General features: G+C 39.3%; 1 protein-coding gene across 35 annotated transcripts in view; it reads left to right on the forward strand.

Annotated features, from left to right (window-relative positions):
* The window catches only part of RIMS2 (regulating synaptic membrane exocytosis 2), a 791,243-nt gene that overhangs the window by 510,708 nt on the left and 264,524 nt on the right, over positions 1 to 16,011 (forward strand). The gene's annotated exons all lie outside the window — the stretch shown is intronic.

The raw sequence follows: 16,011 nt of genomic DNA on the forward strand, positions 1-16,011 counted from the left end.
CAGTAAAACCAGAAGAGACTACATTTTACATTTCTGGATATTTCTAAGTTAATAAATAGAAAAAAACAACAATTGTTTTTATAAAGAAAAAATAACAGTAATAAAACCCATACACTATCCTTTTGGGTCTTTAAACTTTCCACAGAGAAAAAAAAAGGGACATCCTGTGACAGGAAAAAGTCCTTATGCCAGTCATGTTTAATTCTTTCTTTTACAAGAGGCACCATTCTGGACTGGGGTGTGCTTCGTAGCTCAGTCCCCAACATTTCTAGTTTTTTCACACCTAGTTCTCCCTTTTTGTTGCAGCCCACCTTTGGCCTCATATCTATCACTACCTTATGGTCGTAGGCCTTGTCTACAGTGGAGAAAGGAATTATGTTAGAAACCATTATTAACTAACACATCTAACTAACAGAATGTAAAACACAATTTAGTACCTAGTGTACTAATGTGCTGTGTTCACTAATTATGAGTAACTTGAGGGTCCTCACTACCATAACCAGAGAATACATTTTAAAACTTGTCCTTGTCAACACTAGTTGCTAGACATCATATTAGTTAACACATTTCTAACATGATGCATCTTCCTGGTCTAGACAAGCCCAAAGAGGGAAGTCTGCTGCATAGTAGACACAACCAGCTGGCAGTTGTGCCTTTGAAGAAGCAGGTTTGATTGTTTGATGGATTGCAGCTGAGATATGGTTCCATATGGCTGGCCGCTTTTGTATCTTTTGTCTCCTGGCTCCAATTCTGTCTCCTCAGAGGAGATTTCATTCTGGTTCCTTTGCCTCCATGGGCAGGCATCAAACAGACAGCCCAACCTCCAAAGTGAACACCAGGCCTGAGCCAAGGTTCCCTTGACAAGGTTCCCAAAACTGTATACAAGGAGGGTGATCTAAAAACCCTTGGTGTCATCCCAGTTTAACTATGCCATAATTAATTTAAATTCAGCTTTCCAGGATGCAGCCAGTCATTGTTTCCCACTCCCCATAAGCTTCTGTATGCTTGAGAGTACAAGAATGATAGTTGTAGGGTACTCCTCACCCTGCAAGGTGTTCTTTAGGAGTTCCTTCACCCTTTTCCTTGCCTGGCACCATTCTCAGTGGCCAAAGAGGGCATAGGTTTCCCCTGCCCTAAGCATGTTTCCCGGACCACGAGGAAACTGTGGAGCAATCCTGGGAGAAACATGACTTGAAGCTAGCTTTTCTTGATGTCTCCTTGGACCTGGTAACTTTTCCCTCTCTTCTGCTTACCAATAATCTTATGGGCAGAAGAATTTTGTGAAAAGCAAAATTCCAAGCTGAACAGTGCCTTATAGCCAGCTCCTTATAGGAGAGAAGCTATTTAGGGAAGAGCAAACCCTGTAGACTGTCCAGGATGAGAAAAATTCTGTTCCAGAATGACCAAAATATCATACTCCGCCTTCTAGCATAAAGAACACTCAGGTTGTTGTTAGTTTCCCTTCAAGTCTCACTAAAGACCAAGGTTCCAAATATCTCACCATGAAATAGTTCTCAGTGTAAGCAGAGTCAGAATGATCTCTACCCTGACATCTGGTGGTGAGTTGTGGAAAAGGACTTCAGGGGCTGATCTTGTTTGCATGATGGGACTGCTTGCCCAAATAGTCACTTTGGCAGCTGTGGGATCCCCAGTCTCTTTGTTATTGGGGCAGCAGTAATAAGGTGTTGTTATCCTGGTTATGTGAATCAAGGACAGTAGAACTGTACTTGGCATTTTATGATGGAGGGACTCGCCCTTAACTAAGTAGCACTCACTAGGCAAGGGACATAGGTTCCAAAGCCCAGTGAACTGAGAGAGGCTGGTGGCAGGTATGTGTACCTGGTAGTGTGGGCCCCTTCTGAGGGCCCTAAACACCACTTTGGCCCCTCCTTTCTCCACTGTGTAATAGCAGAGCTAATTTTGAATCCGTTAGGAGTCTCATTACATGCTGCAGCGCTGATACCTAGGTCTAAGCATTGGACCTACTTTGGGCTAGTGGTTCTGAGTGTGCCAGCACTGGGGCTCCCCTACTAACTGAGAGCTGAAATCACTAAAGAGCTGAAGTTACTAAGAGCTGAAATCACTGAGAGCTGTGTTAAGTGTGTGTGTGTATGGGGGGGGGGGCTGGGCAGTGTTAAGTGGGGCGGGACTGGGAGGTAAACGCTGCAAATGAACTTCTGAACTCTGAGGGCTGCACTGACCAAGGACAGAAACTGTGGGTGGGGTGACTGTTGGGTTGCTGGACTTAAGACCCTGAGGGGAAAAGGACACTGCCAAACTAACTTGGGGGTGGGTCTTTTGCTCATGGTTTGTGTTATGAATCCTGTTTGTGGTGTTTCCCCAACATAATGCCGCATTGTTTCCCTCCTTTATTAAAAGGCTTTTGCTACAGTCAAACTCTGTGCTTGCGAGAGGGGAAGTATTGCCTCTTAGAGGTACCCAGGGGAGTGGTATGTAATTGTCCCAGGTCACTGGGTGGGGGCTCGAGCCGGTTTTGCATTGTGTTATTGAAACGGAACCCCTAGATACTGAACCCCGGCCTTGTTGCTGCCAACTCTGACGGGCAGAAGGGTTACATCAGGAACAAACCAAAACTGCAAGAGTTTGCAAACGAAGACATGGAGAGCTTTGGATCCCAGGGCTCTGAAACTTCCTCCTTTCCTTTCAAGAGAAGTTTTCCACTTCACTTCTTCAGACAGCACTTGGTACGGATCTCAGAAGACAATTAGGTTCATTTGGTGAGTTCTTTAGATTAGTTTGTGGATTTAGTGAATATCCACGTCTCTGTCTGCCCCCCTCATCTCTCTATCTAGAAAACAGTGAGGAGAGGATGCTTCTGGCATATTCAAGCCATAACAGAGAGACAGTGTTTCTTAGAGATCTGATTGCTCCTAACTGCTGTGCCAAAGATTTCAATAGGAGTTTATCTTAATTTAGATCTGAAGTGGCTCAGCTTCTAGTGTATGCTCAGTCATCATCATAGTAAGGCCTGGGGCATTGCTCTTGCCTCTGTAGACTCTAAAGATGAATGCTTTCATATTCCCATTGCTCAGTCGCCTCAGAAAGACCCCATTTAACTTTTGGGGAAAAACAGTCCACCTGGCCTAATGTCAGCACCCGGGAATGTTTATTGTAGCAATAATGACTGTGCTTTGCCAATGGCTCTTTCATATCCTCATCTATGGATCTGGATGACTGGTGAAAGCCCCAGTGCTCACAGAGTCTCTCACTACTGTTTGACAATTGACGGACTTGCTGTGAAACACTTGGGGTTTATAATACAATGACAGAACTTAGACAATTCTTTATTAGCTGCTAAAGCATGTGTTGGCATGGCTTTAGGGGTAAGTTAATGCTTTCAGAAAATAATCTTCAAAGCTGATAGCCCATGCCAGGAGATGACTGAATAATTCATCCAAATACATACTAGAAATGTCATCCATAGATCTAGTTTCAGAGTAGCAGCCGTGTTAGTCTGTATCCGCAAAAAGAACAGGAGTACTTGTGGCACCTTAGAGAGTAACAAATTTATTTGAGCATAAGCTTTTGTGGCTACTCTAAGGTGCCATAAGTACTCCTGTTCTTTTATCCATAGATCTAGTCATTTGGGACACAAAAATCTGCTAATATGCCTCATGGTACCCTGTTGGAGCAATGGAACCCAAAGAATGATCTGCCAGCCACAACCTTACTCTCACCAGTGGTCAGGCAGTCCTTGTGATTGGAAAGTCATATTGCTGCAGGATTTTCAGGCAGTCCTAACAACATCTGATGCAAGCCTGCAGAGATGTGTAGCTGTCCAGTCCTAGTTATGTGAAGACACTTGGTCCCATCAGGAGAAGTGTCTCCAAATCAGCTTGCTGGAACACAAGGCAGTGGCGTTTACCCTTCAAACCTTCAGAAATGAAATCCTGAATCTCTTAGTCCTGTTGTGTATGGACAACACCCACTCTAGTTACTTATATTAATAAGCAAGGAGGCATCAGGAGTAGAAGACTGATACAGGAAGCATTGACCCTAGTTCAGTGTGCAGAGGATTACCTGGTGTTCAACATGGCAATGCAATGGGCAGGCTTTCTCGAGTTGCAGGTTGACTGGCTGAGCCAACAGGTACTGGGCATTGAATCTGCAGGACTTCCAATCAGTAAGCAATCAATGGGTCACCCCAGCAGTGGACCTCTTGTGACCACAGACACCATGATCCCTAGATTCTTTGATCGGTACATGAAATCTCAAGCCTGGGCAAAGCAAACCTTCTCTCTCAACTAAAGAGGCCTGCTGATGTATGCTGTTTCTCCTTTCCCCATGAAGGAAAGGGAGTCCTGCGAAGGACAAGATGGACAAAGGAGTACTCATTCTAATCCTTACTGGTCAAAGGATTCAAGGCTGCTTATGCTCTCACCCACAGATCTGATTTTTCTCCAGAAAAGTAGAAACTCAGGTCTACTTTTGCATGAACTAAAGTCATACAGTGCACTGGGTAAACTGCATGTAAATGTCTGGCTTATGAAAGGAAAGACTTGAAACTATAGGGGCTTCAGACAGGTTACTATAGTCCAGATAAATATCCCCCTCTAGAATTTACTACAAAAGTTGGGATAAGTTGTATTAGTGTGTAGGAAAGGATTGTAGAATGAATCTGAAATCCTGCTCCATTTCCTGTGCCGTTTACATTTACCAGAGGTTTATACTCTTTAGTGAACAGACATCTGAGGACAGTGAAATTATTTCAGCAAAGCCTCATTCCATAGAACCGGTGCTTAACTTTGTTTTTCATCAGCTGTTTTCCTCTCTTCAAGCCATTAGTAGTGTCCGTTCCCTTCTTTTGGTTTTCTGTTAAAATGGCTGTTACTTCTATTCTTGGTGGCCATTACTTCAATTATGAATATATAGGAGCTAGGTGCTTTCCTGGTCATGCATAATGACAAGGTATGCCTCAGATAGTTACAAGTTTTACTCCTGAAATTAGGTCTAGATTCCTCTGAAATCAAGCCATTAATCTCCCTTCCTTTTGCTTTCAGCCAGCATCCCCAAAGGAGCCCTTATGGTATACACTAAGCCAGAGGTTCTCAAACTGTGGTCCGCGAGCTCCATTCAGGTGGTCTGCAGATAGTTCCCTCTAAGGTGCACCTGGGTGGCCACCCACCTAATTAGTGGAGCTGCGCAGATGTGGCTCCACTAATTAGGTGCCTGGACCCTGGAGAAGATGCACATGTAAGGTGAGGTGTTGGCCTTGGGGCAGTATGGGGTAGGTGAGAGAGGGCAGTGGCGTGAGAAGAGGGGGTAGGGGAAATTTGGGACGTGCAGGGCTGTGGTAGCCAGACTTTCCCCAGCTCCAGGGCTGCAGCTGCTGGGGAGAGAGGGAGAGACCCCCCCTCCTTCCCAGCCCCAGCTTGGGAGCTGCTGCGGCAGGGGAGACCCCCCTTCTTCCCAGCTCAGGCTGCTGCAGTGGGAGAGACCCCCTTCCTTCCCAGCCCCAGCTCGGAGGCTGCCGCAGCAGGGGAGAGAGGGCACATCCATCGCATTAGAAAGGTAAGACTACTGATATTAAAATATGAGTTGTGTGCTTTTATTTGTAGAACAAAAAAAGTTAATTATTAAGGTTTTTTTTATATAATGCTTTTATCCAAAGTGCTTTACAATAGTTAGCTAATGGTACAAACAACATTTGGACAGATCATTAAGTGGTCCGCTGACACCCTCAGCAATTTTCAAGTAGTCCGCGGAAAAAAAAGTTTGAGAACCACTGCACTAGGCATAGTTATAGCTGTTACATTCTGTTCAAACAGAACTCCAAACCTTTGGAAATATTTGTACTTTTCAAGGGCCAAAGGTGGGAAATGCTATATTTCAGTCATAACTAGAATGGTTAGTCTGTTGTATCAAGTAATTAGACATAAGTTTGTCCTTATGGAGTCAAAAGTCAGTCAGAGGGATGAGTGCGTCCTGGTCAGAAAAAAATCTGCTTTTGTGGATGAGATTTGCTAGGCAGCACTTTCATGCTTCATTGAGAGGAGATGTTTGTGTGCCTACAGACATAGCTGCTAGACTAAAGGCTAGATTTTCAAAGGTATGTAAGTGGCTAAAAATGGGAGTTAGACCCTAAACTGCTTAGATATTTTTGAATATCACACAAGATGCCCATCTCCATCTTAAGGCACCTAAATACATTTGAAAATTTGGCCCTGAGAATTTTAGAACCTATAGTGCAGAGCAGCATAGCCTCGGTAATCTCTTTAGTTAGTCCCTCCTGATGTAGGTTAGATGTATTGCTATGCATACACCTGTCCAAATTAGTGGGACTTCATCACAGAAAAAGACATTTTGGACCTGTTTTTCAACTGTCTAAGCTCTGTTTGCATACAGTTGTTGTGTCAGGGGCAGGGGGAGCCAGCTGTAACACCCTGAACCCTAGTTACCTGGCTCCAGTGCAAGTTAGAGCTTCAAGGAAACAGTCTGCCCCATTCAGGCCATGACCATCTCCTCCCTTTCTGTTCACCAAGGGCTGGAGGGGAAGCTGGTGCAGGAAGCAGAGGAGCCACCTCTGTGATCTTTCATCTACAAAAGGAGGGATTTTCCACTGGACATCTCTGACCAGTTTAAATCCATTATGTGGCACATAACAACCCTTTATTATTACTTTGTAATTTATGTTTTGAGCACACCAGTTAATTTTATCCAAGCTGTGATTTTTTCAGAGTTCATTCAGTTCAATTACAGTAGTAGTGGAAGGTGCTGAAAAAATTATCAATATGGGCTGAAAGATGGAGCAAAGAAGGATAGCTGGGTGTGAAAAATCTAGCTAAATAAGGGATAGAATTACTTATATGTAAATAGTCCAGTCCTAAATGGTGACCCCTCCCCACACTACAAGAATTTCAGTTTGCAAGAAAGACCAAAGTCTCCTTTATTTAGCTTGTTTTCTTAATCCTTTTGTGTTAGTTAAGAAGAGTACCATGACCGCATACTGTATGTGATGAAAAGAGCATAATTTAATTTTGAAATCCTTCAACATAGTAGCAGTCCATTTTGTAGTATTTAGAGTTTGGGTGGCAAAGTTGGGACCATACTTTTTTCTCACATAAATGAGTGCAACTCCCTTTTTTCTAGGTGAATGGATAACATTTGTGATTTCCCCCTTCTTCTGTACATTATTTGAAAACCAGTTAACTCTTTCAAAATGCTAAACCATCCCATTGTTCATTTTGAGTGTTGATTCTTAAATAAAGCTGATAATGACCATACATCTACTTCATCTGAACTTGTTCTGATCAGCCACTTATCATATGCACTTTTTCCTGACACAGAGTAGCAGACAGTATGTTGAGCAATCATGTTCCCTACAAGATTAATGAGATTTTTTTTTAAATTTCTTTCAATTGTATGAGTTTCCTATTTAAGATACTGGGTTAAGAATTGATTGGCATTTTCTGTCCATTCTCGAAGACCTAAATGTCTTCATAGATTGTATGAAGTTTACTTATACAGTCACAAGAATCTCCCCTAAATTAAACATCCTTACACAGTAAATAGATTCCTTTATTTGACTTCTGTTTTGATATATGCCTGTACAATTGGAGAGTCTGCACAATTCTGTGGATGAGTTTCCTGCTCTTAACAGAGTTTGCAGTATGCCTCAGCACATTTCTTTTGGGGCTTTTTAGCTTTGATTTTTCTACTGCCTTGGTTGCATTGTAATTGGGGCTGGTTGTGTGGGTGGGAAAGGTATAATGTTCCTGTGGTCTTGAAAAAATCTATTTAATTGCCTCTCTTTTTCAGTACTGCTGTCACTCTGTGTGCTTTTTTTAAAATGTATTCCTTGTTGTCTTGTCTCATCATCCACATACATCTCTCATTTAAGGTTCTTATACTCAGTTTGCAAACTCATCACAATGTCATCTTGATTTAAATATTTGCCTTCATTTCATCAAGTATTACCTCTCAATGTTTTCTTCTTTTCCTCCTTATCCCAATGTTTTCATTTTGTGTTCTTGGTTTTTATTTAACAGCAGGTTTTATTTAACATGACAGCTCACTTTGCTCTTTGTTCCTTCTGTCATATAAATACTATATTACCTCAAATAAGTTTGCTAATATCTGTCAAGTATTGGTCTTGACCCTTTCCATGGCAATTCTTGCTTATTTAAAGTATTGCACATGCAACCTAAGCCCCCCGGAAACCTTTAGTCTTTGACTCATCATGTTTCCATACTTATGCTTAAGAAACAGTTATACTTGTCTGTCCTCTACATAGATGATTTTCTTGGCCTACTGTACAATCCAATTTCCATTTGGCAAGACATTCTTCCACCTATTAAGGACAAGAGCCTCCCATGGGTTGCTCTATATTTCATTTTTATTCAGATACCATATGTGAACATGAGAAAATGCATGAGGCACCTTGTTGAGTCCATTATGCATCTACTTATTTTCTACCAAATGACAGTTGGTCTTTCATCTACTGTTGTTACTCCTTATATCATTTTAGATGCACTTCTTTAGCCATACCCACCTTTTAATATTTGTGTACCCTGTTACTGGTCTCATAAAATCATGGGACCTTGTGAGTTACTTCTATCAGTCTGGCTAAACTGCTTGTGACTAGAAATCAGATATTGGAATGGGAGGCTCTTAAAGCAATTTTTACTGCATATATGTAAGCAAAATTATATCCATTCATATCTGCTTGAAAATGAAATGGCAGGAACCTTGCAAATGATAATTCCTTGAAGTGCCTTTTTAACTCCTTTTTCAATATGTTCACAAATGCTGATTTTGCCGCTGCCTATGGTAATTTGATCCACATATTTAATTACACACTCTGTAAAGAAATGACTCTTAAAGTCCCTTTATATCTGATCCTTTCTTAGTTTCCTGTCCTCTCTAGCTTTTGAGCATTACGAAGTTCAAAGATATCTGGTGACAGCTGTTTACAAAGCTGTCTCTTTTGATGGTTTGCACCTGTAGTCATATTTAGACAAATATGTATTCTTCAGTTTATTAAGGAAAGTGTTGCTTTATCCTGTACCTCAACAAGACAAGCATATCTTTCATAACAATCAAAGAAAATAATTATAAATCAGACTAGGAAAAATTACTGCACTTCAGAAATCTTTTTCAAATTACCTTTTCTGCCAATTTATCTATTCTGGGCTACCTACCTCAGAGAGGGCTACAGCAATTAAAATAACAAATGTTGTTATAGTGCTTTTTGATAAATTTTTCCCTTCATATGCAATACATACAATATAGAGTTCATGCTTGGGAAAATAGAAACACTGGGCCAGATTCTCTGCTGGGAGTAGCTACTGAGAAGCCACTTGCAGCTCCCTGATTTTCAGATTAGCTGTACATTGGCCCCGGTGTAGTTCAGAGCAGGCCTAAACTACACCAATTGATATTGGCCCTCAAGGAGCTGACTGGCATCAGACAATAGCTAGCACATATGAGCATCTTGCCAGGCCCCTCCTGTCTCTAGAAAAATTCCTATGCAAGGCAGAGATGGCAGAGAGGATGGTAAAGAAGCCCTCTGTGCCTAGTGTACATCAGCCAGAGTCCCTCCAACAAGGAGCAGGAAATTCCTGAGTTGAGATTTGTCTAGTTTCTGGATCTTTTGTGACATCAGAGTGCGGCAAAGAAGCCAGATTGCAAAAGGGAATCTGGACCATTTATGTGTGTTTCTCTCTCCACATCTGTATAATGTTTTTATTGGATAATATCAATACAATGCCTTACATTGTGTTCTTCCTAAAAGAATCCGAGAGTGCTTTATAATAAGATACTATTTAAATTATCCTAATATGAAAAGTGATTGAATGAAAAGCTCATACATTTTTCTTTAGCCCTATTTTAAATGGCAAATCTGACTGGCATTGCAATTAGATATATTAAGTAAGTTCAAAAAAATGTGGCACATGGTTGCTAAAGACCATCCCCCCCATGGTATTTTACAGTAGGTTATATTTTGGATTAGATAAGTAACCTGCTTATGGAGGTCAGAATCAAGAAACAGGGACAAAAGACGAGTTACTTATAATGGCTCTCAGCTATTAAGTGGCTTATAAATGTTTTAAACTCTATAATCAATACTACAGAATTTTATGGGGTGCAAGTGAAAGACAAGATACATTTTGAACATCTGTGTTCTGGACACTTTATATTCAGGAATTCCTGCAAGTAAAGGATTGTGTTAGTCCAGTCCTGAGAAGACAGCAGCATTTATCAGTGACTGCACTAAGTATTTCTCACTGTGTAAAAGGTAATGAGATGCTTGAGGAGCAAAATGAGAATACACATGAGGTATTACTCAGCAGGTGTTCAGAACCATCTAGATTAGAAAAAGTAAGAACAAGTAAAACTCTTCTCTAGCTCACAAAACTACTCTGTTTCCAAAAGAAAATGAAAACCACTGTTTTCTCTTTTCCTCACCTATGTTATCCTTTTGTTCAAAAAATTGGCTTTCTTTCTTTTTGACATTGCAACTGTTGGGATTTTGTGGTTCCCAGTAATAACCAAATGAATCAGATGCTGGGCAGAATCAAGGGTCTTCAATACTTCATTCAATTCAATTAAACAAGACTTTATTCAATGTGCACAAAGGGAGAGCCCCTGGTACAAAAATCAGCCAGAGTCCCTCCAACAAGGAGCCCCTCCCGTTGCTATTTTATAGCACATGGCAGTTACATAACAAGTTTCATAACATAAACCTCTAGCCAATCATACTTAACCTTTCCATATATGGATTTGTTTATACTTCTCCACTCCACATGTTGAGCTCACCCTCCTCCCCTTGGCCTTTTCTAGAATGTTCCTAGGGTGGTGAGCCACAACATGCTTCTTTATGCATAGGAACCTTCTAAATCACATTTCGTTTAAAATGAACCCAAGCATACCTTTCACATCCTTCTCTGTAATTGAGAAGGCTTGTTTTCTAGTAGCGTCTGATTTTCAGTAGTTATATTAGACATTTTAAATTGTTAACAATGAGGTCTGAGTTTTCATATGTGGGTTCTATAGGGAAATTACTTTGCAGATATAAAACACTAGAGTACTTTGGTCACTGCTTGAAACCAAGTGCAGTTTGAAAGTTATTTTAAAGCAAAATATAAATGTACAGAATGGGTGCACTCAGAAAGCCCAATAATTACCAATACAAACATTCTCCTAATTCCTAAAGTCCATGTCCATAATCTAATACTGTTCTATGTGAATTCTTGGGCTGGTCTCAATGGAGGTAACTCACCTCTGTGTAAAGGGCCGTCCAAGGCCTATATCCCACTTAAACCACCCAAAATACTTCTGAAGTGAAACGTAAATGGTGCAGAGGTCATATGCTGGCCTTTCATACTGGGGTGAGTTTCATTTTATATTCTTCATATGAAACAAGAGTGACTTTTACATGTATTTAATTCACAACTCTGAAAATGCAGTTATTAACACAGTATATGTTGGTGTAATGATTAATATTTATTTAATTATTTCTCAACAGTTATTGGATACACAGTTAATATTTATTGCTTAGAAATACTTGTTTAGTACTTATCAGTTACTGAATAAATCTTATCAGCATATTTAAACATCACATAATTCATGGGTATATAATTATGCTAAGCTTTTGATTCAAAATGTGCTTTATGTTTTCCATAAGAGGACCACCTTTTTTATGTGTTTGCCTCTGTGAAGCAAAAGGCTTAGAGAGTCCAGAAAGGGAAATTACTTAAGTATCAATACACTAAAGTCTTTATAACTTACAAGTCCCATAAAAATTGTCTTAGAAATCGGTCTATGGCCAGAGTAACTTATCAACTATAATCAATATCTTTTCTTGTCTCTAAGTCAGAATAACTGGTTTTCCAGATTCATGTGTCTAACTATTATTAAGAGAGGCAGAAACAATTTAACTAACTTTCTTTGTGATGTTTCAGCAAGCTTAAATTGTCATCCACAAACTGTCAGCTAATCTTCTTGGCTAATGAAGCTGCAATGCTTCTACAAGAGAGTTCTTGCTTCTTTCTTGAATAGTTTGTCCTTGATGGGTTCTCCCTGGAGACTGTTTACCTTAACAAGCAGTTTCCCAGAAAAATTTAATTTCAGGTTGTCTTGGCTGCAGATTCTGCAGCCAGAGTTCTTTCTATCCCTGCTCCTCTTGTGATTGTCATTTTCATGCCAAACCACTAACATTTTGGGGCCTTCTTTTTTAATGCTTTTTTTTGATTGATTGATTTTACCTGCTTTAGATGGTATTATCTTGAAGGCATTAGCTCAATAATCTTATTTACATTATTTCTGATGGATGTATGTTGATAAGGCTTGAACACCAACAATACTTCTCTTCTTAATGTTAAAACAATCCAAAGGTGCTTTACAGTCCTATCATCATCCATAGATGTCACTGCTGTAGCTTTTTAGCATTCTTTATTGTAAAACTTACATCATTTCAATTTTATAAACATTCACACTTTTTTCATCAATGTTTAGGGTATGTATTCATCTCTTTATTCAAGGGAGCTTTAATTGTGTTTGCTTGTTTTCAAGTCTGCACAGCAGTTTTTTTCAAAAAAGAATTTCTCTTACTTCAAACCTCAAGTAATATCTTTAACTTGAATATATTAAGTTATTATATATCTTAAAACAACCTTTAATTTGATAAATATAAAATGTACAAAACCAAAACACAAATAAAATTTCACTTTAATCTATACTCTCAAAAACTTACTTCATTAAACTTGTTACTTTCCAAAATTATCAAGAGCATTCTCTTCTTTTTTCTATAAAGCATAAGAAAAGTAAAAGGGAAAATTAGTGGCAATTGTTCAATTGACCTTTCAACAAAACATAGTCAATTACATACAATTTATCTTTAAAAGAGAAATTCATATTGTATGCAAAACATTTACGATCAGTAGTTCCTCACCACTAAAAATCATTTCTGCTTTTTTCCTTATTTATTCTTTTTTTTTCTATGTATACTATATTTAAGCACAATAAATAAAACATATAATGTACCTACATTTAAAGTTCAGTTATGCTTGATTAGTATCTGTGTGTTGTTGTAGCTGTGTTGGTCCTAGGATATTAGAATGACAAGATGGGTGAAGTAATACCTGAAGAAGAGTTCTGTGTAAGCTTGTGTCTCTCTCACCAACAGAAGTGGTCAAATAAAAGATATTACCTCACCCATCTCGTCTGTCTGATTAGTGTCTATCACAGATCTTTAATAGGACATCCAAAGCCTGCATTTGGATGCACAAGTCAGTATGTAAGCAGGGGCATGCATGTGGATGCAAGTACCTACATGGATGTCCAAATATGATTTGATTTTCCATGACATGCTCACGTATGAAATTTTGGTATGTTAAATATTTTTGGCAACTTGATTATATTATTGATTTTAATTAATACTTGCTCTACTAATTTTAACAGTGAAGTGTTAAAAATTAAATAGCATATAAAGATAATACTGGAAGCTTCAGACAGTACAGATGTTAAAGAAGGAAATGACATTTAGCATCACAATCTGAAACAAATCAATTATGGTATTTTTGATATGCAGAAGTATAGTACAGTTAATGAGGTTTTTACATGGTTCAAAGCTATTTTTTTCTGATAGACAAGCAAGCAACAAGACATTTTGTAACTCACTTTAAAGGTTCATAAAGGCTCTGTCACTGGTGTTTGCTGGTTTATTCTAGAGATATTGATGTGTACTTCACACATTTTAAGGTTTGCGAATTACAGTTGTATGCTGGCTCAAACATAAAATATATGAAACAGTTAATAATAATACTAATGGGTGAGCACTGACACTGTATTTGGTGCTGTACAAGAACAATTATGAGAAAAAACCCTCCTGTGTTCCTGTGTGAATTAATTTCCCTTCATTAAGCCACTTAGTAATCTAAAAGAGAAAGAGAGACAGAGAGAGAGCAGGAGAGAGTATTATTTAAAACACTAGGGAGCTGTTTCCATGGCTAGAAATACAAATTTCAATATTCTGTGCAAAGGTTAAAGAAAAAGGTAATAAAACTTTTAAGTTCAAAGATAGGGAACTCACTTCTTAACATATGGCCAAAGACAGCAGTGCTCTTTTTTCTGCATGTGCAACAATATCCCGTGGGGCATGTAGACTTTTGATTTATTTTCTTCATTTCAAGGTGATTGCTGTTATTATTTAATATTGTGTATTATTGATATGAATTGTGATAATGCCCAAACACCCCAAGTATGACTGGGCTTCATTATGCTAGGCATTCTGTAAATACATCAGAAGTCATGTTCCCTGCCCCAAAGAGTTTACAATGTAATTTAAGGCAAAGTGTAACCAGTGAGAGTAACAAACATTGCTCAGGAAACAGAGGATTTTTAAAAGGAACTCTGCAATGTTATTAACTTCTAACATCAATGAGGAAAGGGGCTAACATCCCCTCCCTCCCTCCCCACAAAATACCAACTATTTACTTACGTCCAGTACATATTAAATTACCTTCATGCCAAATAACCAGTATTTGGGGCTGTCCCTCTTCAGCCTAACCCATAGGATCCAGGCTACCTCTGAATCCTCTCATCGTCCTCCTGTTTACTTCTAGGAGCTGGCCCCTTTGAGCCTTTCACCCTCACTGGACACTGACTGCAAGTTGTAACAAACTTTCAAACTCCCTCATAAATTAACAACTTTAAAATCCTGTCAAGCTCTCTTTACCTAAAACCAGGAAGCTTCAAAGAAGCAGAAAGACCCACCAGATAGTTTGTCAGTGTTGCTCTAATGGAAAACTTCCTTCTTTATCCAAAAAACTGGTGATTGGTCAGACCTATAGCATCTTGGAAACAGTTCAAACTATACTTCCATTTTAGGGCAGAGTGGGTGGGGCAACAACCTCAGCAGAACGACTGCTGCATGGCCCAGTGTTTCACATGCAGGAAGGGGAGGGGAGAGAGCACAAAAGACAATCAAGTCTCCCTCTCCCGCCCCCAACACATGCAGCCTAGCCAATGGAAGCAGAGAGAGATGGAGCATTCTTTCCTCCCTCAGGACCCTGCCCATGTTCCAATCTTTACCTGCATTCTGGGTGGGGGAGAAGGAGAAAGGCTCCAGAGCAGCAAAGACAAATCTGCCTCTTCCTTCCTCATCCTCTTAGAACCCCAGATGTTGTCTTTCTTGTGCTGGTCAACCAAGCATCTCTTCCCTTTAATGATTCCCACCAGGTAATATTTTTATTTTGTTTTAATAATTATCTAGGTCTCCAGTCCAATCATGGTTAAGTATCCTGACATGATATTCCTCTTAGCTTTACCCAAACCTTTAAGTAATGGAACTTATTTGTGGTTTAGACAATACCAGGAACTGGAATATAGAATATCTGTGGGGAAATGAATTCTGGCCTGCGGAATGGTAAAATAAAATGCCCTTTTCACAAACTTTGGGTTAGATATGATGGATATCTTCTAAATCCCCAAATCATTCTCCCCAGTCATGTTTTTCATTTGCTCCCCTTCACATAGACTAATGAGAAAAAAGAAGATACTGGTAATTGTCAAAACTATGCAATTGGATGTTATTGATTTCTCCCTTTTTTGTCTAGTAAGTCTGCACTCACATATGTTATGAATACTACTCCTGGGGGAATTCTGCACCAAAATTTAAAAATTCTGCACCAAAAAAATGAAAATTCTGCACACGATATTTTACAATTCTGCAGAATTCTGCATACTTTCTTTGTCAAAATAACACAGTATAATCACATTAGTTTAATTATTTTGGTAATTTATTTAAACTACAATACAATGGATGGAGAATGGGAGTGAGGAGCATAAGAGGAAATCCCCAAACCCCCTCTGTCTAATAGTAATGTAGCTAGTTTTGACCCTTTACTTCTAGTTATCAGTTAACAAATATATGCAGTCATATGCTCAGTGTTACATCATAGGCAACTGAAGAGCAAGTGAGGGCTGGGGACTCAAACTCACAATTTATATTCGCTACTGACCATCTCCAGAAAGGTCAGTTTCAAACAA

The sequence above is a fragment of the Terrapene carolina genome, unplaced genomic scaffold, assembly GCF_002925995.2.
Source record: "Terrapene carolina triunguis isolate 2854851 unplaced genomic scaffold, T_m_triunguis-2.0 Scaffold58, whole genome shotgun sequence".
NCBI lineage: Eukaryota > Metazoa > Chordata > Testudines > Emydidae > Terrapene > Terrapene triunguis.